Source organism: Notolepis coatsorum (genome assembly GCF_963971535.1).
Source record: "Notolepis coatsorum genome assembly, contig: SCAFFOLD_2396, whole genome shotgun sequence".
Lineage (NCBI taxonomy): Eukaryota > Metazoa > Chordata > Actinopteri > Aulopiformes > Paralepididae > Notolepis > Notolepis coatsorum.
In genome coordinates, this window is record NW_028173838.1 from 12501 (window position 1) to 26374 (window position 13874).

Sequence of the window (13874 nt, forward strand, 5' to 3'; positions counted from 1 at the left end):
CTTTATTTAATTAAAATGTTCACAACAACATGGATGCATGTACTCTGCCAGCATGTTTAATATCTATAATACTAAAGGTTTGACTAAGATTTTTATGAAACTTTATTGTAAAAAAAAATGTTAACTCATAAAATAAATTGGGTCGCACCTAAATCGGCAGGGTCGGTCGGCAACCGGAACCAAACCATTATCTTTGTTAGGCCCTATGACAAATAAGACGGTTCAATTACTTTATCTAAATCCAATCAATATTCCTAATGCCGTTTCAATGTAAGGTTATAAAAATAAACATATAAACATTCATATAATAATACAATAACCTAAATATACAGCTAAGCCCCATTGTATTCTGAAATGTAGACTTTAACAGTAGCCATGAAGTGCTTTGAGAAGCTAGTAAAGGGCTACATCTGCTCCTCCCTCCCCATCAACATGGACCCCCTGCAATTTGCATACCGCCCCAACAGGTCCACGGAGGACGCCATATCCCATGTGCTGCACACAGCAGCATCACACCTGGACAAGAGGCAGGGGAACTATGTGAGAATGCTATTCATCGACTACAGCTCGGCATTCAATACCATAGTCCCCTCCATACTCATAGCCAAGCTCAGGGACCTGGGCTTGGGCTATGACCTCTGCCAGTGGGTCTTGGACTTCCTGACTGGCAGACCCCAGGTGGTGAGAGCAGGCAACTGCACCTCCTCATCCATCACCCTCAACATAGGGGCCCCCCAGGGCTGTGTTCTGAGTCCCCTCCTCTACTCCCTGTACACACACGACTGTGTGGCTCAGCGGAGTAGCAATACAATCGTCAAATTTGCTGACGACACAGTGGTGGTGGGCCTGATCTCTGCCAACGACGAGAGGGCCTACCTGGAAGAGGTCAAGGTCCTGGCGGGATGGTGCCAGGAAAACAGCCTCTCCCTGAACGTCAGCAAAACAAAGGAGATGATTGTGGACTTCAGGAGGTCGGGGGTCAAGGACTACAGCCCCCTCAGCATCGACGGGGCACCGGTTGAGAGAGTCAACAGCTTCAAGTACCTCGGAGCCTACATATCCGAGGACTTGACATGGACCACACACATTAACAGTGTGGTGAAGAAGGCACGACAACGCCTCTACTTCCTCAGGCGCCTAAGGAAGTTCCAAGTCAGCCAGAAGATCCTTAAGAACTTCTACTCATGTACAATAGAGAGCATCTTGACCGGCAACATCACCTCCTGGTTTGGGAATAGCACTGCAAAAGACCGAAGCAGACTACAAAGAGTGACACGTTCAGCCGAACGCACAATTGGAGGGGGGCTCCCCACCCTCCAGAACATTTACTACAAGCGTTGCAAGGGCAAGGCTAAGAGAATCATTAAAGACTCCAGTCACCCGAACAACTGCCTCTTTGAACTGCTGCGGTCAGGCAAGCGATACCGGAGTCTCAAGGCGAGCACAGAAAGACTCAGAAGTAGCTTCTATCCCCAGGCCATCAGGCTGCTAAACGAACAATGAATGAACACTACACAACAACAACCACCAAACGCACATAGCACACACATCCACACGCACACACTCACTTTAAACAAACACACTGTAGCACCCACTCCACACACTTTATAGCACACACCCACTTTAAACAAACACACTGTAGCACCCACTCCCCACACTTTATATTTATGGATGAAGGATTGCACTACAACTCGTACACCTTACTGTAAATTGTACCTAAAATTGTACCTCATCCCATTTCTGCTTTGCACTAGATAGTACTGTACATTAGTACACTGCATAGTATTGTGTATTGTATATTATATGGTAACTCAGAACATTGTACATATGTCTATACCGAACACTGTGACCTCATTTTCTTCTTCTAAATTCATGCTATATTATGTTATTATGTTATTTGATACTATCTTGTCTAGCACAGTCTCTGGAGCGTAACAGTAAGAAGCATTTTGTATGAAAGTATTCTGTACTTCTGTATGACAACTATTAAAGAACTTGAACTTGAACTTGAACTAGGCAACTAAGCCAATAGAAATAAGGTATAACTCATGAGTGCTTTGGCTCCTATAGGAGTCCTTGAGCTTTTAGTTTGTTTTAGTATTACGCTACATTTAATAATGTCATTTATCAGCTATCTGTGATAGGAGTGAATGAATGAATGAATGAAAACTTTATTTAACAGATTGCAGAATGGGTACAATACAGTACGGCTCAATACATACAATTGTTAAGGGGATGCAGACCTGAGAAAGACGTTTGTCTTGTTTCCATCAGGGTCCCCCATTTTCAATTCATATAGACATATATGACATACATGACATACAGATAGTCAGTACTGCTACATCTATACATTTATGACATACCAGATTTGCAAATACAGTACTGTTTGTGATACAGAAGGAGTCAAGAAAAGGGAGTATATACATTTGACGTAGAAACTGTACATTGGAGGAGGTTGGGTGGGGGGGTTGGGTACATTGGGATATTGACAACCATACTGGGTAATTTACATTGGAGGTGGTTGGGGGGGGGGGGGGGGGGGCGGGGGACACACTGTATAAACAAGTAACACTGTACATTGAGGGGGGGGGGGGAGGAGACACTGTACAAACAAAACACAATTGTACATTGAACTATTGACAAAACCATACTAGGTAAATGACTGTACATTGGAGGGGGTTGGGTTAGGATATTTACAGGGGCCAGTGTTGAATTGCAGTCTCCCGTAGGTGTCCCTTGAGAGAGGTTTTGAAAGTGGGTAGTGATCCACATTCCTTTACAGCTTTGGGTAGGGCGTTCCACATTGATGTGGCATAATTGCGAAACGTGTTTAGTCCCTTATTTGAGCCGAATCTGGGTTTAACATGATTTGTGGAGCTCCCTCTGGTGTTGTGATCGTGGTATTCACTGACCTTTGGGAAGTATTTTGACATGTACATGGGTACCTTGGTCGTGTAGTGTATCTTGTAGACCAGGCCCATTGCAAGTTGTTGTACTCTGTCGTCTACTCTAAGCCATCCTAGGTTGTCAAAGTGGGCAGGGGTGAGGTGGGTTCTAGGAGTAAGGTCAAGCAGTAGTCTGACCAGTTTGTTTTGAGATGTTTGTAATTTTGTTTTTAGCGCCTTTGAGGTGCTTTGGTACCATGAGGTGCAAGCATAGTCGTAGTACCCCTGAATGAGTGCTCCTGCCAGAGTCTTCAGGGTGTTCTTGTTTACCAGAGAGGAGATCCGGTACAAGAATCGAGTTCGTTGGTTGACTTTTTTTATTACATTGGATGCCATTTTGTCACAGGAGAGATTAGCCTCTAGGATGGAACCCAGGTAGGTAATTTCATCTTTCCTTGTGACAATATTGTCACCCACTGTAACTGAGAAGCCGTCGGTCTTGCTGAGTTTGTTATTTGAACCGAAGAGAATGGACTCTGTTTTGCCCATGTGTAATGATAGTTTGTTATCAGCGAGCCATATGCAGATTCTGCCTAGTTCCGAGCTGAGGGTTTTTTCAACCTGTAACTTGTTCTTGTCAGAGACCAGCAGGGCTGAGTCGTCCGCAAACAGGAACAAGTTGCAGTCACAAGCTGACGACATGTCATTTGCATAAATTAGGAACAGTAGCGGTCCTAGTATGCTTCCTTGTGGAACACCACAGCTCACTGTGAGGGGGGGGGATAGGGTACCGTTTACCTCCACCATCTGTTCCCTCCCCTCAAGGTAGGATTGCATCCAGCTCACTGATAGACTATCAAAACCAATTGCTTTTAGCTTGTCAATCAGAATGGAGTGATTGACCGTGTCAAAGGCCTTTTGTAGGTCCAGCATGACCATGCCGCAGTATTTGCCTGCGTCCACCTCTTGTTTGATGTGGTCATTCAAATAGAGAAGGCATGTGTCAGTGGAGTGGGATGTTCTGAAGCCAGATTGGAATTCGTAGATTAGATTTTTTTCCGCTAGGTACTTTTCGACCTGTTCGTAGACTATTTTTTCCATGACTTTCGAGATGGAGGTGAGAATAGAAACAGGGCGGTAGTTGCCTGGGTCTAATTTGCTGCCCTTTTTGTGCAGAGGGGTCACCCTCGCAATTTTGAAGTCCTTGGGGACGTGTCCCTGTTTTATGGAGAGGTTTATTATGTGTGTGATGATTGGTGTGATGGCGGCTGCTGAGTCTCTGAGGAATTTGGAGGGGATGTTGTCATGGCCAGTGGCCTTGTTAGGTTGGAGGGCGCTCAGTTTATTGAGTACCTCATCTGTTGTTACCATTTCCAGCTTGAAGTCGTCCTTGCGGACCCCTAGGTTTTTGTAGTAAGCTACTATGTGTTCTACCCCATAAAGCCCTGAGTGGGAGAGTAGTTTGTTTACCAGTGTTGTGGCTATGTTTGTGAAGAAAATGTTTAAGTAATTGGCTACATCCAGCTTGTCTGTGATGAGCGTGTTGTCCGTTTTTATGTTTATGTTTGAGAATCTGGTTTTAAGTTTTTTACTGCATCCTAGTTGATTATTGAGTAATTTCCAAAGTTCACGTGGTTTGTTTTTGTTTTCCTCAGTTTTGTCATTGATGAAATTCTTTTTTGCAGTTTTGATCATGGAGTTTACGTCTACGTCGTTTCTTAGTCAAGTCAAGATGTTTCTGCACTCCCTGCAAGAAGAATCACATATTAGTTGTTTCTCATGAGTGGGATTCATCCAAAAACTGAGATAAGAGTGTTCTTCATTACTGGAAGAGATTCACTCTGAGGCGCTTTAACAATGGATCACTAGAAGGCTTGCCAGGGGCAAGGTCATCTCTTTAGACTGAGGAATTTAATACCAATACTACAGTCAGTTTTCCAAACACCCCACCCCACACATCAATCTCCACCACGTCCCCATCCAAGTCACACACCCTGAGCGGCATAACAAAAAATATTGTTTGTTTCCTGTTGGTTGTCAGTTAAGGCCATGGGTAGGTAGGGAATTTATTTTATTTTATTTTTTATTTTATTCTTTCCCACGGTGACTATGGATAGGGAATTTCTTTATTTAATTCAAATGTTTACAACAACATGGATGCATGTACTCTGCCAGCATGTTTAATATCCATAATACTAAAGGTTTGACTAAGATTTCTATGAAACTTTATTCAAAAAAGAATAGAAATTAAAAAAATTAAATAAAAAGGATTTTTTTTTGCATTTTTTTTACTCATAAAATATATTGGGTCACACCTAAATCGGCAGGGTCGGTCGGCAACCGGAAACAAACCATTATTTTTTTTAGGCCCTGTCTCTCACTCTCTGTCTGTCTCTCTCTCACTCCCTCTCTCCTCTTTTCTATTCCACTCTACTCTCTCTTTTCCTCTCCATCACACAGTGAGTCCATTTATCACTTTTTCATTAAAAATCTTCATCCCCCTGCCCTGTTTATTACCCCCCTCTCTCACACACACACACACACACTTAAACATAAAAACACAGATACACACACAGATACACACACACACACAATAAAAACACAGATGCTTTGCACATAGACACCAACCCCCCCCACACACACACACACAGAAACACGTGTACACTCAATAAACACACACAAACACAGACGTGCACACACACACACACACACACACACACACACACACACACACACACACACACACACACACAGACAGACAGTTAAGTAGACACAAGGGACGTCTCACATTTCAGACAGTGCTGTCAGTTTCGGCAGAACCCTGTTATCAAACAAAACCACACACAGACACACACACACACACACACACACACACACACACACACACACACCTTAAGTATTAATGCACTTCCTTATTGCATTCACACACACACACACACACACACACGCACGCACACGCACACACACACACAGGAGGTGAGTAATCTACATGAAAGACAGACGGGTCCGTTTCAGAGGGTTGAGGGTTCCCCGCCCATCAGCGGCTCAGACAGTGGAGACTAACTGAAGCTCTGTTGTGTTAACCCTTTCACTAGTGAGACAGTTAACCTTCTGTAGTGTGGTAGTGAAAGGTTAACCTTCTGTAGTGTGGTAGTGAAAGGTTAACCTTCTGTAGTGTGGTAGTGAAAGGTTAACCTTCTGTAGTGTGGTAGTGAAAGGTTAACCGTCTGTAGTGTGGTAGTGAAAGGGTTAACATTCTGTAGTGTGGTAGTGAAAGGTTAACCTTCTGTAGTGTGGTAGTGAAAGGGTTGTAGTGTGGTAGTAAAAGGGTTAACCTTCTGTAGTGTGGTAGTGAAAGGGTTAACCTTCTGTAGTGTGGTAGTGAAAGGGTTAACCTTCTGTAGTGTGGTAGTGAAAGGTTAACCTTCTGTAGTGTGGTAGTGAAAGAGTTAACCTTCTGTAGTGTGGTAGTGAAAGGGTTAACCGTCTGTAGTGCGGTAGTGAAAGGGTTAACCTTCTGTAGTGTGGTAGTGAAAGGGTTAACCGTCTGTAGTGCGGTAGTGAAAGGGTTAACCTTATGTAGTATGGTAGTGAAAGGGTTAACCTTCTGTAGTGTGGTAGTGAAAGGTTAACTGTCTGTAGTGTGGTAGTGAAAGGTTAACTGTCTGTAGTGTGGTAGTGAAAGAGTTAACCTTTTGTAGTGTGGTAGTGAAAGGTTAACCGTATGTAGTGTGATAGTAAAGGGTTAACCTTCTGTAGTGTGGTAGTGAAAGGGTTAACCTTTTGTCACGTGGCAGTGAAAGGGTTAAGCTTCTGTGTTGTTGCAGTGAAATGGTTCTGTATCGTATTAGCTCTCGCTCGGCGTCACTCTCTGCACTGTCCTCGCACACGTGCACACGCACTGAATAAAGACCACAATGTACCTTTAATCCCAATATTTGTCTGACCACACCCCTATCAGCTTACCCATATAAGCAGGGGTGGGGCCACCCACTCGCCTCCTTCTCGCTTTCACCACAAGGAAGTGCCTCGGTAGATCCCCACACTTGAAGTGATGTGATGGTAGGAGAAGAGTTGGAAAGCAAGGATACGTTGACATCATATCTTTATTTTCTCTCTCACTATTTTCGAGAAAATACGGCGATATTGTCTTCGTACTGGAGTGTCTGGAAGATGATGATCATTCTAAACATCCTCCACCGGTTTTCGTATTGGGAGTTCGCGCCGCTACATGCTTTTCCAACTGCAGTCCTTGCTGTGTGCTGGTTGCGGTAAAGGCACAGCTGGGCTGTAGGACGCGCCGCTGTTGTGAGAAGCGGTGGGTTCCTGGGTTGGTGAGTTATGTTTTGCTGGCAGGCTCCACTTGTCTGTTAGTTCTATGGGGGCTAATTGACAATGTTTATGAAAACCGGCCCCAGGCTAGGGTCCTTTGTTCAGCCTCTTAGGCGACAGAAGACCTTGGTCTGAAGCCCATTTTAGTTTTAACTAGTGGGCCGCGACCATTAACACTGGTGATCCCTGTGTTTTCTGGACGAGTGGATATCTCTCTGTCACCGTGTAGCCCCTTCTTTCATATCCAAATGAGAGTATTCCTTCACGAAGAGATATGGGCATAGATGTTCGATAGCGGAAGATCTGTGTTCAAGTCAGCTACACAGGCCAGTTGGTATTGTGCTGGCTCCGTCGGGTGTGGGTAAAATCACCGTTGTAAAACTGTGTTAACATCTTGTTTCTCTTTTCTCTTAAAAAGTGAGGAGGGTTTCAGAACGGCGGCCTGTCTGGGTGAGTGTTATATCATTGTGTACAAGTTCAGGTGATAGCTGCTTAGCTTACGGTTAGCCAGTCAGCTGTTAGCTGCGGCGTTAGCCTGCTGTGATCACTGCGTGGCCTACATAGGTTGGGCCTACTGTTAGCCAGTCGGCTGTTAGCTGCGGCGCTAGCCTGCTGTGATCACTAGGAAACGTTAGCTTGCTGCTATCGGCCAAGGCCCAGCGCGGGGTAGCTCCGGCTCCTCGCCCGCCGCCGCGAGCTCCCCTCTGGTCGCGTGCGCCGTTCGCTCGGCGTCTCTCGCGGGCAGGGGCAGTAGCGACCGACGGTTGGAGCGGCCGTTAGCTTAATGCTACTCTGTTGAACGTGCTTTGATTATAACATGTTTTAAACACTCTTGACTACGACGTCATCTTTGACAGAGGATGTTCGTCGAACCTGCCCTGGGCCAGGACGGCAAAGCCTGCGTCAACAAAGGGGACCGTAGCGACGGGTTGGAGCGGCGACGCTGCCCAGATCGAACAACACAGGACGGCTGTGTTTTCTACGGTGTCTTGAGACTGCACTTCGTTGATCTACGCTCCGGGTAGGGAAGGTTTGGCCAGACCTTATACACGTCTTCTGGCTTTACCTTCTAAATGTTTTGTAAATAACGATGTTTTCCAAAACGAGTGTTACTGCACTACATTTAGGATACGACGCGAGTTGTGTGTGAATTGTCTTGTCACTAGGTATTTAGCTTCTCCGTGCAAATCGGGTTGTTGTTTCAGATGTGAAAATGATCTGGTTTTTTGTGTTGAGAAACGTCATGTGTGTTTATATGTACCGTGTACTCACAACTAAGGGGGTTAACTAACCTATAAAGCTATGCTTAGTGACAAATGAGTAAAGAATATTCTTTTCTCAGCCTGTAATGACAATGAACAGTGTGTTCACATATTAACAGGTTTTCCTGTTTTAACTGGCCGTATTAAGGGTAAAGTAGGAGGATTGTGTTTCCCCCCGGTTCCCTGGGGACTTCTTCATCCTCCTATCAGACATGTTGTTGCACTACATTGTGTCTTTGTGTGGTAGGGATGCGATGTAACCCTTAGCTTGATTGCTGAGGTTGTGCTAAGACTGCTGGAGAAACTTTATTTTCCTAAAAGAAAATATTGTTTGGTCGCTTTCGTGTGTGCTTAGCAAGGCCTGTGGCCGATACTAATCGAGAATTATGTATTCTCTCATTATGAAAAACGGCGTTCCTCTGTAGAGTGTTTTTGCCATTTTTTGTAGGTGATGATGGGTTGTGTGTGTCATGTGACCTACAACTGGGTTGGACTGGCCACAGAAGCACATTTGTATGTTGGACCGGGGCTCTTAGAGCCCTCTCTATTCTGTGTTTTTTCCTTAGTAAAAATCAGATAGCAGGTTAGCTCATGCGCTGTGTGAAGCTGTCAGATGCTTCATAGAGCTGACTATGACTGTGTCATACTCTCTTTTTGTCATTACATCGTATCATGGGTGTGGGGTCGTAAAGGGGTGAACTGGTAACCTTTCCTCTCCCCCTTTTTTCTGTTGGTCAGGGGTACACCCCCTGTCCTTCAAGGTTCCTGTCACGTTGCGGTCCCGCACGTTACAGGGTGAGGGGGGGGGGGGGGGGGAGTTTCATGGTCCCACGGCCTGGAATATTGGGCGTGTGCACCGCAGAAATTCCCCCGCCATAGAGTACGTCACCGTGCGCGTCTCTGTTGGTAGGACTTCCGTGTGCTGTTCAGGTCCATGTGATGGATCTGTTTCGGGGGGTGGTCAGGGCTCCTTCTCACCAAGCTCCTATTTGGGCCTTCTGTGAGTCGGGACTCCTCCTTCCATGTGAGGGAGCCTCCTTCAGAGTACAGAGCCTCCTCCTCAGATTGTCAAAGTGAGTGGACCCTCTAGAAGGAGTGCTACTCTATTGTGTATGTATTCGATTCAATTCGATTATTGAGTGTGTATGGGTTCAGTGCCTCCTCCCCGGAGAGCCCTAAATCCAATTTTTTACATGGCTCAAGGTGCAATATATTCTTTTCAATCTGTACAGCTCGCGTGGGAAGTCTCTCTGGGGATTCCCGTCTCCTTCCTATGGGAGGGTGGTGGGATGTAAAAATGTGAACGATTTTTACCCCCGGCTGTGTAGACTGGGATACATACTGTTGGTGCTTCCTTCTTTTCTACTAAAAAGAGTTGGAGTTAGGAAGTGTCACACCCCTCTTGTCGTTCCCCATGGCGCCTTGGGGATTCAATGACAGGTCTAAATAGCCTGTTCATTGATGTGGGTGTGTCCCGACGCACGTATAGTGCTAGCTCGGGGTGTTCTGTAAACAGGCGACTGACTGGCACGCCTTGGTTGCTCGAGGTTAAAACGGCGTTTTTATAAAGCAACTGGGATGGAGGTTTTTCCTCTTCCGACGACCAAATCCAACGACTGGTTTTTTGTCATCGACAGATTCTCGTTCATGTCTGGGGGATGATGACGGAATGGATCTGAACATATGTAGAGGGGTCTCACGCCCTGGGGTGGGCCACCGGGCGCGGTTCGCCCGAACGTCTGGGTGGCGCCTTCTTTTCATGTTTAAGATCAACACGCATATCTGCCCCTTCTCCTGGAGTAGGCATGTCGGCGTGGTTAGGGCACGGGGCTGGTTCTGGTCACGCTGGTCCGGATCAGTTGAACCCGTTGTCCGCCGGGGATGCAGATCTGCTGTTCTGGTACCCTGAGGGACTTGGGCTTTTTTCAGGGGGAAAAATGCCAGGTTGGTCCGGGTGTCACAGGGTTAAGCACTATGGAGACCCTGGTTGGGTACGTTTTTTACTCAGCACTGTCGTAATGGCTTACGGCCATGCCAACCTGTACACGCTCGATCTCGTCAGATCTCGGCCGCTACACAGGTTGGTCCTGGTTAGTACTTGGTTGGGAGACCGCCTGGGAATACCAAGTACGGTGTGCTTAGGGGCTGGTTCTCCATTCTTTTTCGCTCCTCTCTCACGCATGGCGAAGAGGGGCCTGTTGGGGTGGTCTTTGACCTCCTCTGGTGACCCTGTGCTTCCCGTATCGCCAGGCCCGGTCCGAAGTAATGTTTCATCGACCCGTAGGCCTGGGTTAACCCTTTTTGAAAACTGAAACACTTGTACTGCGGTATAGCCGGTGTATACTCGCAGGTGTGTTTTGGAGTTTTTTCTTGAGGGGTTATAGGAACAACCGCCGCATTGGGTAATACCAAGGTGGTTGATTCCCTGGTGTGTTGGAGCAGTGTCAACTCCCGGGTTCACCGGTTGAGGGTGCCCCTGCACGTTCATGACGTCTGCCAATCGTGTCAGCCTTCTCTGCCTCAACCCCTCTGGGTGGGTTTTTTTTAAATGGAGGCTTGGTCATGCAACAACGCCAGCATACGCCCCTTTTGCCGGGGCGGCTGTGTTCAGCTGTCCCCTCTGGCGCCTGTCTCGTCCGCAGTCTCCAGGCTAGGGTTAACAGCCTGTTGCCTGGTTTTTCCCCGGTGCGCTGCCTGCTTCCGTTGGTTAACCTTTTTTGTGTCAATGCTGTTTGTCATTTTAACAGCAGATACTTTCTTAAATGCCATCGTCCTGACAGAGCGGTGTGACGGGGAGCTCTGATGTGTTCGCTTGCTGGTGTTAGCATTAGCTGAAGAGCTAGTTTTAGCTTAACGTTACCTTGGCTAAAGTTGGAGCTATTCATAATCCAGCAATAATGGCTGCAGACCTGCAAGCAAAGTACAGCAAGTTGGCAAAGGAGTATTCCAAGGTAAATCACTTTTTCACCAGTAACGTTACATCGTCTTTCCACCTAGCTCGCGTTAACTGGCTAACCTAAGTCTCGTCACTGATCGACCTCTCCCACACATGCACGCAATTAATGACATAATGCGGACAGCCATACCGGTGACAATGTTTAGCTTTTAGTGCCAAAGGATACGAGTCTGAGGCGGAGTCTCAAAAGAGAATGTTGAATATTTATTGTGCATTAAAGATCACAACAGAGCCTCTGCTACTAACTGAACCGGGGCTTTCTGCAAGTGCAACAACGTATAACGTCCGTGCGGCACCAATGTCCCAACAACCGTTCCGTGGGTGAACTCATTGAGCATAGTTGTCAATTAATGATACTAATACTAATCTATACAATCACCTGTTGTTGAATAAATACCATTACTTTCTAGTTATTACTAAAAAAAACAGTATATATAAAACAGTAGCTGTAAAAAAAAGAAAAAAAAAGTTTTATAATTTATAATATAATATATATATATTTTTTAAATGTATGCACTGGTATCGGATCAGTATCGGCCGATACCCAACGCTTAGGTATCGGAATCGGAACGGGAAGGAAAAAATGGTATCGGAACATCTCTAGTTGCAACGACCAGGACTCGTGCCCCACTGGCTTCCCGCATGCGGATACCGGCAGTTGTGTTGGTACGGACGACTGACGGGACTGAACGTGCACGGTTACCACAGAGCACCCCCTGCAGGCTCCGAGGGTGCACTGTTACCACATAGCACTCCCTGCAGGCTCCGAGGGTGCACTGTTACCACATAGCACTCCCTGCAGGCTCCGAGGGTGCACTGTTACCACATAGCACTCCCTGCAGGCTCCGAGGGTGCACTGTTACCACAGAGCACCCCCTGCAGGCTCCGAGGGTGCACTGTTACCACAGAGCACCCCCTGCAGGCTCCGAGGGTGCACTGTTACCACAGAGCACCCCCTGCAGGCTCCGAGGGTGCACTGTTACCACAGAGCACCCCCTGCAGGCTCCGAGGGTGCACTGTTACCACATAGCACCCCCTGCAGGCTCCGAGGGTGCACTGTTACCACAGAGCACCCCCTGCAGGCTCCGAGGGTGCACTGTTACCACATAGCACCCCCTGCAGGCTCCGAGGGTGCACTGTTACCACATAGCACCCCCTGCAGGCTCCGAGGGTGCACTGTTACCACAGAGCACCCCCTGCAGGCTCCGAGGGTGCTTTCCACACAGTGCACAGCACGCACGCAGTTTATTGTGATGCGTCTGGATAATGCCCAACCTGGATCTGGAAACCCCAATTAGCCACATCTGAGGGACAGACTTATGACGCCACGTCTCACTCTCTCAGACACTTGTTTTGCTATACTTGTGAGGACATTGTATTGTCTTATTCCCAATCCCGTAGCCCCTTACCCCGGCATTAACCATAATGTGAGGACCGCCCACAATGTGTCACATTAAAGGAGACACACACACACACACACACCGTACTGTGTGTGATGAGACAGAGGCTGTATTGTTTGACTCTTGAGTGACAAGCAAATGTAGCGTGTACTGTATGTACAGTTACACACATTATTACAGGGTGTGCGTGACACACATTTGCAGCGCTGTCATGAATGAGACATGACTTTTTCCCTCTCTCTCTCTCTCTCTCTCTCTCTCTCTCTCTCTCTCTCTTCTCTCTCTCTCTCTCTCTCTCTCTCTCTCTCTCTCTCTCTCTCTCTCTCTCTCTCTCTCTCTCTCTCTCTCTCTCTCTCTCTCTCTCTCTCCCTCCCCCTCCCCTCCCCCTCCCCCTCTCTCTCTCTCTCTCCCTCTCTAGTGTTTTTCTCCCCTCTCTCTCTCCCCCTCCCCTCTCTCTCTCTCTCTCTCTCTCTCTCTCTCTCCCTCTCTAGTGTTTTCTCCCCCATGGTGAGTCACGCAGCAGTAGTTTCTCTGACCCACATTGCTTTGAAGGGTCAGTCACTGCGACTGGGATTGGTGGATCCACAGTGTGACGTCGTTGCCGAGGTCCACAGTGGTCTGTCAGACCAGGGCTTCCGTCTTCAGTAAACACTGTTTGAATGGGTTAATGGAGAAGCTGAGAGGACGTGAGAGTGTAGCAGAGTAGCAGAGTGCCTGAAGCCTAATATCTTGATCTGAAGCCTAGTAAGACTAATATATCCCTTGATCTGAAGCCTAGTAAGACTAATATCTCCCTTGATCTGAAGCCTAGTAAGACTAATATCTCCCCTGGCCTGAAGCCTAGTAAGACTAATATCTCCCTTGATCTGAAGCCTAGTAAGACTAATATCTCCCTTGATCTGAAGCCTAATAAGACTAATATCTCCCTTGACCTGAAGCCTAGTAAGACTAATATCTCCCTTGACCTGAAGCCTAGTAAGACTAATATCTCCCTTGATCTGAAGCCTAGTAAGACTAATATCTCCCTTGACCTGAAGCC